The sequence below is a fragment of the Lissotriton helveticus genome, chromosome 5_1 (assembly GCF_964261635.1).
Source record: "Lissotriton helveticus chromosome 5_1, aLisHel1.1, whole genome shotgun sequence".
Lineage (NCBI taxonomy): Eukaryota > Metazoa > Chordata > Amphibia > Caudata > Salamandridae > Lissotriton > Lissotriton helveticus.
The window spans coordinates 1,926,449,096-1,926,458,018 of NC_136065.1; the positions used below are offsets into that span (position 1 = coordinate 1,926,449,096).

The window sequence follows — 8,923 nt, forward strand, 5'->3', positions numbered from 1 at the left end:
ATTCTCACACCTTCAAGCAGAATATAAGATGTCCTCCTCCCAGATATTTACAGTTACGACGTGCTCTGAAAGCACAGATTACAATGGGAAATGAAATTATGAAATTATGAAATCCTCACCACTGAAGTATAGTTTGGATGGTCCCCTACAAATAAAAATGATCTTGCTTATGTACCGGACCCTGATAAGAATCACTCAGAAAGATTTGGTAACATTGAAAAATAAACGGCAGACTGATATTGGAGAAATAGGTGATGATGATAGGGTAAAAGTCTTACAATTTCCCAGATCCACAGCAATTAAGGCTCGCTATCGATTGATACAACTCAAAATTTTAGATAGACTTTATTATACCAGAATGCACCTCAAAACTATAGGAAAGATCTTGGATGACTTGTATCTTCGACAGTGTGAACAATTAGGAACTTTCCTACAGACAATTTCGGACTGTCCGTTCTTAAAGAGTTTTGGGAGAGTACATCAGAAGGTAGAGCCAGTTACTGGATTGGGGATAGAGAGGACTGCTCCCTTGGCCTTACTGGGGATATGGAAGGATTCGGATTGCCACCTTCTAACGACAGATGTAGATTAATTTGGTGCTCCTTCTTACCAAACGGGAAACAGCACATCGATGGTGCTCCTATAGACACCCAGGTATTGGAGATTGGAAAAGGGAAATGGCCTTGTGCTGTATACAAGAAAAAGCAATATATGCAGGACAAATATGTCCATGGAAATCTGAAAAAGCTTGGAAAGGATTCTATTGCCAACAGCCAGGAAGGGTGGGTTTGGAAGGAAGGTGGGGGAAAAGGGAAAGACTGTTTACTGTGTGCTATAAGTTTTGGAAAATCAATAAAATACTTTACAAGAAAAATGTTACTTAAACTTGCACCTTATCATGTAAGTAAAACTCAGTACCCGTTATTTAACTATCTAATAATGGTTTTAGAGAAGAATTTGGTCAATAAGGGCCAGCATTAGTCAAAAGCAAAATAGGCTTTGACGGCTTTACTACAAAGCACAATAACCCGTTCTAACCTAGTTTTATTTTGCCAGCCATTACAGAAACTGCAGGTTTCCAATGCCACTGCCAAAGGTACTGTAATGATCCAAATGAAGGCCAAAGTATGCATCACAGCTAATGTCACATGGGGATACCAAGCCCACTATAAAACTTACAATACCAAGAAAGTAAACACTGAACCAATGGGGAAAACACGAGCTACAATTCATGGAACATGCAATACACCATACAATGCAAACTTCTCAGCAGTCAGTGAGGCTTCTCTTTTAACAAGCATGGTCAACAACTCAATCTGAGAACCAAAGGAAAAGAGTATCTTAAGCCCAAAGAGATCAGAGGCACAAGACAAACGCCTTTCCACGCAAGGGGCTAAGCTAGGCACTTCCACTATAAAACTAAGCACAGGCAAATGCAACCTATGAACAGCAAGTTAACTTGCACCACATTATCAGACTATGATGTTAGCTGTTATACACAGAGTCTTTGAAATTTCTTAACCAAAGGACAAACTTCACCACTTCTTCTCAGACGTACCGGGCAATTGTGAAGAGTTTCAAAGGGTTTTCACCCTCATTCATCTAATCGCCAGCAACTTATATTACACATCAAAACACGTCACAAAAAAAACCTAATCACCAAGACCTCTGCCTACGATGACAATCCAAGGAAAAATGAATTACTTCTAAATATGTAAAGCGGTGAATTCCACTCTGGAATCTAATCAAGGTGCTCAGGGCAGGAAAAGAGAGTTGACAATATCCCCCACAGAACAGATCTTGCCATCTCCTCAATAAGACAGCCAAGTGTTCATGCTGTAAAGCATACAGCAATGCATTATACCCAAGGACATCAAGACATAGACCAACATCCAAAGCGATGCATTCCACTCTGGAATCTAATCAAGGTGCTTAGGGCAGGAAAAGAGAGTTGACAAAATCCCCCACAGAACAGATCTCGCCATCTCCTCAATAAGAAAGCCAAGTGTTCATACTGTAAAGCATGCAGCATGTATTATACCCAAGGACATCAAGACATATACCAACATCCAATGCTAACGATACAGTTGGTGTGGCAACTGCCCTTGTACAATGAGATTGCCAATGACCAGCCACACATGCACGTAGCCTCTGATGTGAATTTAATGAACAGATAACACTCCTCATAATAATCAAATACCAAAGACAAATTCCAATTTGCTTGATGTACATGATGAGCAAGTAATAGTCACTGCTAATGCAACAAATAAAACTATTGGCTTGCTGCTGGTCTTATGCCACAAAACAAACCATGAATCAAACTCTCATTACACCAGAATAGGTCAATTGTTAATTCACATAAAAATGCTCAATCCATTTTATGTGTTTTTCCTTCATAAACCTAGATTTATGTGTATAAGAGAAGAGGCCAATAGTTCAGGAAGTTATGCTTTGAAGACTCTTAAAGTTCTTCTACTCCAGGTATTTTCTGTACAACATTAAACGTCCATCCTTTTCACTCGTGTTTCCCATTACACCTACAATCGATTTAGGTTATTAGATCTTTATAACTTAATTGAACAGCATCACGTTAAGAGCCAACAAATAGTAATGTATTCATGCATTGCTGGTATACAGGATGAACCAGAAATGTTTAAGGGAATTAGATTTATGACAATCTCTACCAGCTCGTCATACCATTTAGTTCCTCATACCCAGGAGCTACTGCTTGCAACATTTCTAATTGACCCTTTGACAGACAGCAGCAAATCAGTAGCTATAAATCCTTAAATAACCAGCACTGTACTCCACATTTATGACAACTAATCACTGGGCCCCCATTATCTTGATGTCTTGTATGAAGAGAGCTTGATTGCCCTTTCGATTGCTATCACTAAATAATATGCCAACCTTTACAACACCAAAGTGAAACGTTCAGTTCGTGAATTCACGGACAAATGACAAGGAGTCTTTCTTCATGCAAGTACAAGACACCCAATTAACAAATACGGTTCCATAACAATAAAACATGCAATGGTTAGTCACTGCCATTTCTGAACACCGAGTAGACAAAAAGTCCAAACCCCATTTTATACATACAGGGCCAGTGATCACGGGACATAATTTACTCTCGCAACTACAAAAAGTAGTTGTGCAGAAGAACAAGTACGGTGCTGGTAAAATACAGAAATGCCCCTTCCATTCAATACTTATCGCCGACCACTGTACTGGGCCCATGGCATGCATGACCATTTCGCTACAGCTGAAGACATACTCATAACTATCATTTTAGAACTCTCTGTACGTCACACCGTGATCTACAATTCAGGTGGGCGACTCTGCAAACTTCCAGTGACAATCTTTCAGATACAATCTAGTCTAACTGCTGATTGACCTATAAACACCTTCAGTAATCACCACGTTTGCCAATTCAGGGGCACTGGTAGACTGATAACTTCCTCTCCTTAGAACATCACGGCACCAACTACATTTTGTTGCAGTAAATCGCCGAACTCTCGTTGCCACATCCATCACTACGCATACTGGCATCGATCTTCCGATTTACTGTTCTCATCACACCTGGTCCCTTTTATAAATCCTCTTCCTACTGCCACAGGCAATCAAACACTTCTCTTATCCCCTCTCCAACCCTAGATATCCCTCACCTTTAGCGACCATTCTGAAATGCTCTCTGATCCGCCCTGACTTCTCACGCCACCCAGATCTTCATCTCGTACCTTTGTATACTAGCCACACCTCCTGCACCACTTCACCCCAGGCTGGTACCGTTCCTTCTCAACTCACTTACCCCTCCCGGACCCGCTCCCTGGAGCCGCACCATGGGCTCTCAGGCCGGGCGGGGACTTTGTCAGCTGTGGCGCGCTCCCAGCAGTTACAGGCCTCACAGTTTCCACCGCCTTCAGTCCGGCTGACTTTTCCACTGAACCCGGAAATGTGTCAAAACGGGCGGCCGCAGCCCAGGAACCAAACAAAATGGAGGCAACGACTTTTCCGGTGAGAGGGCGGGTGGCGGGCGAGCGCGCCTGCGCTGTGTGTGGTACACGGCTCCTCCTACTCCAACCGTGCATATAAATAATTGCGTCTGCGTGCGCATGGCGACCATCTTGAGATGGGCAATTGAGAAGTCACTACATGCAAAGTGCGCTAATGTTACAAGTATAGAGGGTACCTGCTGCTGAGCTAAATAAGGTATGGACAGCGTGCTATGTATGAGATCGTACTATTGAGTACTCGCGCCGAGCGAGTGCGGAGAAATTACCACATCCTGCTAGAAGACATTGATCCTACAACCATTATACCATCATTTTGATGTTGCTCTTCTTAACCGCATAGTGTGCCCCCCTCTGTAACCCGCGATATACCTGTTGTTGTATTTCTCTCCCTGACTCATATGTCCTCGAATTATGAGTTTCTTCCTGTTTTGTATTCTTACTTGGTGTCGACATTGCATTTATGTCTTTCCTTTCATCCTTTGTAAAGCGCTCTGATTTCCTTCGGGCTCTTGTTCGCACTATATAAAACTTTATTAATAAATAAATGTTGGGCAAATTACTTTATCTCCCTGTGCCTAAAAAGCAAAAAACGGGTCGAGTTTGCACTGTATAAAACTACACAAAAAATGATGACTGACACCACGAAGTATCACTGAACGTGGCAGGTATTTGAATGGGTAGTGTCTGGTATGTGTAGGGTGATCAACTGGCAAGAAGGCACAGTCTGGGCAGTGCAGTAAAATCTCAGGACTAAGATTCTGGACAAAAGACCAATTTTTGGGACACATCAGAGGATGTCGCCTGATTATAAAATAGCTGCAGAAGTACAATGTAAAATTGGTTTATGTTCTTTAGTTTGTATTACACATTGGAGTGTTGAGCAAACTTTTGCAATTAGCTGCACAGTTTAAAGGTGAAAAAACTAGTAACGTATACACTCCAAGCAGAATTTGACAGCTGACATAAGAAACAGATTTCACAATTTTACCCCGTACCATGAATGATAGTTCCAGAAGCATCCCTCTGTAGCTGAAGATAGACTTAGAGCAAAAGACACACAGATGATGGACGGAATGCAGAGCAAATCAAACATTCACCCCCAGTCAAGAGATCTGGGTTAAATCCATTGTTCTTTTGCTCACCATGCCACCCCAGTTTAGACACAGCCATATGAAAATCAGTATTGACCCAGTGCTTCATGGGAACAGTCCAGCCCAAACTGCCAAGCCAGGTCCTCCCTAGACTGGAAACAAGCATCCTGGGACCAGTTTCAGAGCCTCATCAGCCTGGCACAGTGAGCCCGGGACCCACGTCTGGCATACCCAGTGCATTGGGTGTGAGTGTCTGAAATGTTTCAGCACTCTGTTATGTTATGTTATGTTATAAAACATTTTATTGCGCGCTCTGCTACTACAAAGTATCCTGGCGCGATGTCTCTGTCCATCATCTCCTTGTGTTTGCTTTGTTTACCCTAAGGTGGGAGAGTATGCCTGGAGTGTGCCTTGCTCTCTTGCCACTGGATTCAAGCTAGCCTGGCTGATGAAACCGGTGCTAGTTTCAGGTCCAGGAAAGACCTGTCTTGGAAATTTAGTCTGGACTGTTCCCATAAGGAACAGGGTCAAGACTGATTTGCACATAGCTGGGTCTGAACTGGGGTGGCGAAGTGAGCAATGATGTATTCAACCCAGATCTGTGACTGGGAGTGAGTGTCCGAAAAGTGTCTGCGCTCCATCCATTACCTCCTTGTGTTTGCATAGACTTAGAGTTCACAGGCAGTAGCACTACTAGAGAGTGTGAAAAAGAGAGGGTTATATGCTGAGAGGGAGAGACAGAAGGTTGAAACAGTAGAGTGAACAGTGAGAGAAGACAAAAGCAAGCTAGGGCTTGTCAGCTGAGAGAAAGAACAGATGGTGAAAAGAGAAAATGAGACACCAGAAGAAAATGGAGCAGATAAAAGAGTAAAAAGCAGATACGGAAAGATGGTGAGAGTGACAGAGTGAAGGTTGTTAAAAGCAAAAAGGTAGAGGGGGTATATAAAAGGTGAGGTAAGGGGAACTGAGAAAAAGCAGGTGGGGAGAGAGGCAGAGACCAATGGCTAGGGAAAGGAGAGAACAGATAGAGAAAAAGGAACCAAGAAATGAAGAGGTTGAATAGGGAGGGAACAGAGAGATTATGTGAGGGTTCACTTTGAACTTGCATGTCAGACCTTTCAATCCCAATTCCAATGCACCATATCTTTGCAACTATGGTGTTACTTTACTCTTTTCTTTTCACACAACGCAGCACAACAACTTCACTGACTTGGCTGTGTTGTGTGAAATGTTAATAAATATATCTCTCAAAGATTTGGTACAGGTGTCCAGAATAAAATTTTGTTTGGGACCTTTTACAGTGCTCCGCTACCTTTTTGCTAGGGTTGTACTACTGAAATGACATATACATACATACAGGCAGAAAATCACTGTTGGTTAAGAAAAGGACATTTTTCAAAGAATGAGGGAGAAATTCATCCAAGGTTTCAGCCTGGAGCATTTGGCTGGCAGGTTACAGTGTGGCACTAGAAGATTCTTTAGAGCACATTGGTCAGGTTATGAACTTTGTTTTGCCTTAACTGGAAATATTGAAAACTTTATAGAAACACTGATTACAATAAAAATGAAATCCCTCCGTTCATAGACTATGTCTTCCTACCAGCCGTCCCACAATCAGCTGCTGACTTGATTTTACCTCAGGGCCTGGGGCATTGCACAGGCTGCAGGGCTTGCTTTAGTGCTGGTGCCAGATGGTGTGAGAATATTTGTTGTGCTTTCCCCAGACATCCTTCTCAAAGGATTCAATCAGTACCATCCTCCAATGGTGACCCTCATCTCTACATAGACCCGTTGTCATGTGTAGTTAAATTCTTTGACACTGCTACTCATTCCAAGTATATGGGGTAGAGTAGGGTGCTGGAGTGCGTTATATCACACACTTATTATACAGACACAATGGCTTGTATAAGTGTGTAAGACAATGTATAGGAAATGTTACCTGAGACCAGGGCCACTGGAATTATTTAATTGTCCGGCCGCTGCGACTTTTGCATAATTATAGATTTTCTGTATTTGCCATATAAGCCATAATTTGCCACATATTCTGCAGATTTTAGCTCAAATGATTCAAAAGTTACTAAAAACGCAGCAACACATTTCTGCGCAGTGGTAGGCCATTTGTAAGAGTGACTGGTCACCTGCCTGTTGCTAATTGCTATATTTGGGTGTTAAACTGGTACTAATAAGGTGCAGTCTATGCCCAGACAGTGTTAACAAGTTTAAATATGACAAAGTAATTATGTACTACTATTACAAAATGTGCCAACACAACGCCACACAATTTGCCTTTTATTGCTACATAATTTACTCAACCCTGCCCCATAATTTGTCCTTCCCGGTACACATAATTCCAGTGGCCTGCTTAAGACAATAAGGGTTCACCATGTAGGAGTCAAATGTTATCCTTACTGGTAAACATTATATGTTAAGAATTCCTAGTCTGGAGTAATACAAACTCAGGATTTAAAACATAACATAGTGGTTGGGATTGTGTTTACTAATAAGTATTTATTATTATCCAAAGGAACACTATTTATCAAGCTTAGAATAATGAATGATTAGAGAAATACAATAATGCAGTAAACTGTTGTGCCTTGCAGTTTCCATGCAGCTATTTCACTTTGGTTCATAGCTGACTGTGCTACATTAGAATTGTATTTTATGTACTGCAATTAACAAGAGAGTTATCATCATCATCAAATAACTTTATTCGATTCATTGAATCATAAAAGTAAACATCATACATAAAACATCTTTTAAACTTTTCAAATGCAACATTTAGGTTGGATAAATATATAGATTTCACAATATAATTTTTTTTGCATGATTTTAAACTTTCAGCATATTCTATCGCTGTCCGATAATAACAGAATGGATTTAAACCCTTCAATCGCATTTCCCAGTTTTCCTAACACAATTCATAACGTTTCCTAATTGATAATGCAGTTCTGATAAAAAAATTAAGCACAGCACTACAGATGGCAACTGAAGACAAAGATAATAAATAAATAAAACCCTCTTGATACGAACTAGGACAAATTTTCTTCAAAATTGGCCTAATAAAGCGGGCCCTTATATCCTTATATAATGTGCTAAAGAGGATAAAGTGCATTGTGCTTTGTTGGGCTAAATTATTACATGAACAGGGAGTCAGTCTCTCACACCAGCTCACCGGTTTAGGAAAAGCCAGAAGAAAGGGCACTGTGCATAAATGAAACCTAGTCAGAAGGAAGCGTGATTGTGTATGGGTGCTAAAAGATATGTAAAATTCCTGGCCTCTTGGCTGCCTATAAGCTAAAAGCTCGTCAACCGAGTCAAGCATTCCTAATTCTTTGTAATAAGCATTTTTAATAATTGGTTTCATATTAGCTAGTATGCTTTCGGGATTGTCATAATAATTTCCCAGACCAATCTTATTGAATGCATTTTTAGCATAACTGAGCCAAGGGATGGACAATACCTTTTCCAAGCTCATACAGTCCTTAATGATCTCTCTAGTAAATGACAATTCCTCTGAAGACCACGCTTTCCCCCATAAAATTAATGAGGCAATTTTAATTCTGTCTTCAACATAATCCACTCCCAGTTCGGAGTGACAGAATTTTGTAGGAGAACTGATAGGGACCATCAATAGTCTTTTTTTAAAAGTTTGTTTTCCAGGATTTGTAACTGGCTACTTTTTTGATAGCCCCATACTCCTGCCCCATAGGTTGTAACTGACCGACATTTTGATGTATATAAAGGAAGTATTTCTGCGACCGGCTTATGACCCAACTTGCATGCAAAGCGGAACAAGCCCTCTATGATTCTACTAGTATG

The 8,923-nt window shown here is 41.0% G+C and overlaps 1 protein-coding gene across 3 annotated transcripts in view; it reads right to left on the bottom strand.

Annotated features, from left to right (window-relative positions):
* Nucleotides 1–4,028, bottom strand: part of WIPF2 (WAS/WASL interacting protein family member 2) — a 337,163-nt gene extending 333,135 nt beyond the window's left edge. Inside the window, exon 1 of one of the 3 annotated variants that reach the window (XM_078645527.1) lies at nt 3,809–4,028. The gene's annotated coding sequence lies outside the window, so the exon portion shown is untranslated. Of the gene's footprint in view, nt 1–3,665; nt 3,711–3,737 lie in introns of those variants that run through there. The other 2 variants (XM_078645528.1, XM_078645529.1) reach the window with 2 other exon arrangements.
* Between the last annotated feature and the right edge of the window lie 4,895 nt (nt 4,029–8,923).